This window comes from Podarcis gaigeae (genome assembly GCF_964106915.1).
Source record: "Podarcis gaigeae genome assembly, chromosome: 4".
NCBI lineage: Eukaryota > Metazoa > Chordata > Lepidosauria > Squamata > Lacertidae > Podarcis > Podarcis gaigeae.
The window spans coordinates 64,610,710-64,616,709 of NC_139677.1; positions in this window are offsets into that span (position 1 = coordinate 64,610,710).

A 6,000-nucleotide genomic window follows, 5' to 3' on the forward strand; every position below is an offset into this window, starting at 1 on the left:
CTTTTTCAACACACACCATTGCAGGTTTAAAAAGGGCTTAGGGATTTGACTTGCTCTAAAAAGGTTTCCATTTTCCCAACATACATAGCTTTTGATGAAAAACTCCCCCTTTTATTAAACCCCACAGCAACTTTAAGACAGAAACAAAGAACTCTTCCCAGTATGTGCACTGAAACTCAGGCAGAGTCCTTCCTTTATAAGCTTTAGTCATTCGAACTTATTCATGGTAGTCACTGCCTGGAGGACATGCAGTGATAGTTTTGTCAAAGCTGGATGAGTAGGCATTAGATATGTCATATTGACCAGACAGATGAATATTGTCCTGGTTCTAGATGAGCCACTCAGTGTTTATTTGGGACATTTATTAGTATAGATTCCAAGGTTTCAGTTATTATTAAGTGACTACCCCCTATAGAAAAATGTGCAGACAATATTATGCCAAATTTTCAGTAGAAAGCAAGCCATCTACCTCTGTTCCTGGCAACGAAAGAAGCCACCATTAACACTGGCTCACAGGGCCATTCCTTGTACTTAGCACAAGATAGAATCATTAATTTTTTTTTTAACTTTCCTCTTATTGATAAAATTGATTTCTCTTTTGCTAATTGGAATGGACAGAATTTTATGTGGTGTGAAATCAAGATTTAGCAACTAACCTTCCAAGAAATTGATAGAAAATGGCTTCAGTTTTACATCTGATGTCTATGAAGAGACTTTATTTTATTCCAAACTGTACAAAGGGGGTGCTTTGTTTCAAGATTTGGGAGAATAGCAAGAAGCTTCTCTCATACTTTCAACTTTAGCTGTGGTTGATCTAGCCTTCCATTATCAGCCTTATATAAAGCGGGAAGACGAAATAAAACAACACTCATGGCCTCACACTCTCTTGTCTTTTTTCCTGCTCACACTTATACTTTCTCTCAGCCAACATGAAGAGGATTTTGGTCTGTGAGGTTGAGGTAGGTCTCAACCAGTATCCAGAAGATCATGCAGTGTTCAATGCAAGTTTATTGGTTTCTCATCACGATGGTAAGATGCGCTATTTAAATGAAGGCTGGTGGCCAAACCACTTCATTCAGAGCAAACTCAAACACACATTTGGCATGAGAAATGTCAACCAGATTCTCTCTCCAGCTGCCTCAGTGCCTGGACTGGAGCTACCTCAGACTGGTGAAGTGGAAAAAAGACTGCGGATTCTCTTAACATTGCATGAAGTGCAGATATGGAGTTCAGATATAGACCAAGCAAAGCAGTGACAATATGGCACAACATTGGTCACAACATGTCAGCTCCGGGAATCTCAAGCCTCTCATGCCTCCGCTGAGAGAGCCTGAGAATGCAAGAGATGTGATTAGGATGGAATATGAAGTGAGGGAGGAGGAGCCAAGCTGCAGTAGGAGCCTAATCTCCAAGGGCAGGAAGAGAAGCGGGGGGGGGGGCACACACAGACTGTTAACTCAAATTCCAGCTCTGACACAGAGACCCCGGAAATAACCTGTCCAAAAAATTTGACTCTGCGAGAAGAGGGGAAAAGAAAGGAAGCGAAAGTGGGGACTTCGCTGCTGGGGGAGGAAGGGGTGGAGCTCAGACTCGGCAACTGCAAACTGCGATGAACATGCCGAAGACTGAGCTCCACAGTGATTTATGAGTTTGAGTAATAAACATGAGATAATTACTGCTGGAGTTGTCTCGTGTCTGTGGGGGAGAACCAAGCCATTACACAACAGAGCACCAAGCACTGTATTAAAAACAATCATGGATAAAAGCAGCCATTCTTTCTAGTGTATGAGCAACTAATAACTGAAAGACTTAAGGTATAACATACACTTTGCCAGTGTACTGTAGTGATTAGGGTTGCCATATTTCAAGAAGTAAAAATGGTAGCATGCAGGCCTCGGGCAAAGTGATGGCTTCCACTTCCGGGGCACAGACACTTCCTATGAAATGCAAAAATCCCCTCCACGTGGAGATGTAGCTGCACCAAAAGAGGACCCCTTGTTGTGGTTAGAGTGCTAGACTAGACCCTGGGAGACCAGGGTTCAATCCCCACTTAGCCATGAAGCTCACTGGGTAGCTTTGGGGCAGTCACTCACTCTCAGCCTAACCTACCTCACAGGGGACGAGGATAGAGATGTATGCCACCTTGAGCTCCTTGGAGGGAATGTGGGAAATAAATGTAATAAATAAACAATGATAAGTAATGTACAATCTTTCTTTAAGTTCAGAAAAGGCTCACCTATCCCGAAAAGGCTGCAAAATGAAGCAGATACAGTGGAACCTCAGTTGTCGAACACTTCGGAAGTCAAACATTTCGGCTTTTGAATGCCGACAACCCAGAAGTGAATGCTTCCGTTTTTGAACATGCCTTGGAAGTCAAATGGCTTCCAAAGTGCGTTTCTCCATTTTTTCAATGGATTTTGCCGACTGGCAATTGCGCCTCGGTTGTCGAACGTTTCGGAAGTTGAAAATCTTCCGGAATGGATTACGTTTGACAATCAAGGTTCCACTGTATATGCTGCTGAATACCAATTGTTGATTTGGAACAGTCAAAGCGAGCTAGATCCTCCATGTGCTTATTGGCTTTATGGAGGCATCTGGTTGTCTTCTGGAGTGATCCAATAGACCTACTTTTGTTTCATTTTGTCTTTGACAAAGCAGTACTACAGTGAGAATTACAAATACAGTACTTTCATTTAGCCCCCATTCATCTTGACCCTATATTCTGGCCAGACAAGGTAACCTGGAGTAAACCAGAATGTTCACACTGCTAATTAGGTGTAGGAAAAAAGAGGGGAGGACTGTTTGAGTGTAAGTATTATATCCAGCTCCCTATTTTGGAGAACAATATGTCTAAGGGAGACATAAGACAAAACAAAAGTGAAGAGCCAGCCATCATAGATGTTCCTCATATATCATGAAGTCTCTTGCCATGGTAAATTTGCATATATATTTTTTGCCCATCCAATATTAGGAACGAAGTGATTGAAAGATTTCTAGTTCTCCCTAGTGACATAGTGAGTTAGAGAAAGAGAGAGAATACAGACTTCACATGTGATTATTATTATTATTATTATTGGGCGGCTTCCAACAGAATATTAAAATACAATAGTCTATTAAACATTAAAAGCTTCCCTAAACAGGGCTGCCTTCAGATGTCTTCTAAAAGTCTGGTAGTTGTTTTGCTCTTTGACATCTGATGCCACTACCAATAAAGCCCTCTGCCTGGTTCCCTGTAACTTGGATTCTCACCGCGAGGGAACCACCAGAAGGCCCTCAGCGCTGGACCTCAGTGTCCGAGCAGAACGACGGGGGTAGAGACGCTCCTCCATGTGATGAAAATGTTCCGTTTCTACTCTAAAGTGGCTGCTTCCCCTTATTATCACAATACACTTGGCTTTATGCATTGTTGTATCTCTTCAATGGTCAGTCATTGTATCTAAGATTAACACCTATAAATGATGCAAAATATGCTTTAAAAATGACAGGATAAAAAAAATCAAAAGAGGACATCTATATAGTCTCTCTCTCTCTCTCTCTCTCTCCCCCCCTCTCTCCAGAGTTAAGAATCTCTAGATGACATCGCTGTCATTTATCTTTCATGGTACATTAATATTTTGATCAAAACCTGCCATATCTTGAAGATTTACTATTCATAATTCTGTGGGATAATAAAGTTAATGAAAGTAGGACCATCCACACTGAAAACTGAATAGATAACAGGAATTTGACTTAATGATGGGATTAGATGTGACTTTTATTTAGGGATCAAGTTTCATTATAGTTTCATGAACTGACTGATAAATATTTCTTACATGGATAAGGTCATAATCATTCCCCGCCCCAATCTTCCAATTGTTCTCTGCTGAAGATACAGTTGATATGAAAGATGTGTTCAGAAACAGGAAATGATTAGTTCACTTCCCCTTTTCTCCTTTTCCTTCTTAAAAGTTTGTGATGAAAGTTGAAAACTTTTTGTAAAATATTTACTATTTTAAAGTAGCTAATTTGGCCAGCACTAAATCAAGTGGGAAGAGAAATTTTATTCCCCTAATGTAATGATGTGATAGTCAAAGTGAAAGGAGAGGCTTTGAATAAGGACATACCTTTCTTAAAGTTCTTAGATTTAGTGGATCATAAAAGGCAGCAGGACAACATATACTCAGAGGGTTATTCAAAGATCTAAGGATTCCTGCAGACTAAACTTCTGTAGAACTATTAATAAAGATACCTCTGTAGGTAAAATATATAGAAGATTAAAAGGATCAATAGATGAAGGAAAATGTATTTGACTGTACTTAATTTCCATATCCAGCAAATTAAAGTATAAATCAAACATTGTGCTAATATTAACAGGAGAAATACAGTAGTTTAATTCTTTAACGACAGATTTGTCATTTTATGTGTATTTTTATTTTTATGTTGAAGATGTTTATGATTGTATAAGAGTGTTTTCAGTATTCATGTGTGTGTGTGTGTGTGTGCGCGCGCGCGCAGCTAAACAATGCTTTTCAACTTGCTTATAGTTTGCGTACTTTATATAACTGTGTACCCAAGAATGCTGGTCTACGCCCTTAAGCAAGTAGATGAGGAGTACTCATTTCCCTGGGAGGCTCATTTCCCTGCTTTTTGGTGGTGTGGACTTTCTCTGCCTAAGCACATGATGCTCCTGGATTTGACTTTAATCTGTCCTGAATGTCCAAAAGGAATTCAAATCTGGATTTTTATAACCTAGTCCAACTCAAAATATTACACCATACTCACCTTGACATAGCAATTCAAGGTCAAGTTGTTCGTCATGGTGCATGCATTGCCACTCTCTGCAAGTGCTTTGAGTGGCCAGGCTTCTTTCCAACATAAGAAGTGCAAAAGTTGGCAGGAATCATTCCAGCATACCTGCTTCCTCCCCAGCTTCAAGTTAGGAGGTAAGAAGACAGAGGATCTTTTGCTACCTCATTGCTAAGGTGTCTTGGGTACCATTGCCACAGGGCAGCCAAATAGGAAGGTCCTTTCCATCCTTTTTTGCAGGGTATTTTACCTGGATTCTTCCATGGCTCCTGAGGCGGAGACACCCACAACACCTCATTTTGGAACAGGGAAATTAGCCTGCTCCCTGTTACTCCTCCCTGCAGAAAAGCAAGCTTTAAAAATATATCCTTCCTGAAATTTGTTAGGAGAGGTTTATATTATTCTCTTCTTCAGAATCTAGATATGCCTTCAGGAATGAGATCTCATATCACACTCTGTGCAGCATGTTGGGAAGGGGAGGAGAGTTCTGTACAGTGTGGTGTACAATGTAGTTCTGCAATATAGTTAAATGTCTGGTGATCAGGAGAGGCAGAACACATATAGTGTCTTCCTGGAGACTTCTTTTGCAGCCATTTACCACTGACATCTTTAATTCTTTTTCAGAACCGATGGACCCATTCACATTCAAAGCAGCCACACTCCTGGATGTATGGACAGCCATTTGAATTAGGCACTCTCAAATCCATTAATCTTAAAACATCCATTTGCTCCTTTTCCTTACAATTAATTAATGGATTACCACCCCTTTGCTACTTTACAGGTTTAACCAAAAAGCGAGAAATTATTAAATTAATCTTACTAAGATCAAGGGATTCATCTTTTTAAAAAATAAAATAAAAATAAACCGTGTTGTCTTTGACTAAAAGGTGGAGAAATATATCCTCCAGTTTGTGAGGAATTGTCCTTCAAGATTTCGACCTAGACCTATTGTATTTGAGAAGACAAAGCAGTGTGCAAGGAGCAGGCTATGAGGGGTCCTATGAAGATACAGTGGTACCTCGGGTTACAGATGCTTCAGGTTACAGACTTCGCTAACCCAGAAATAGTACCTCGGGTTAAGAACTTTGCTTCAGGATGAGAACAGAAATTGCGCGGTGGCGGCAGTGGGAGGCCCCATTAGCTAAAGTGGTACCTCAGGTTAAGAACAGTTTCAGGTTAAGAACGGACCTCTAGAACGAATTAAGTTCTTAACCC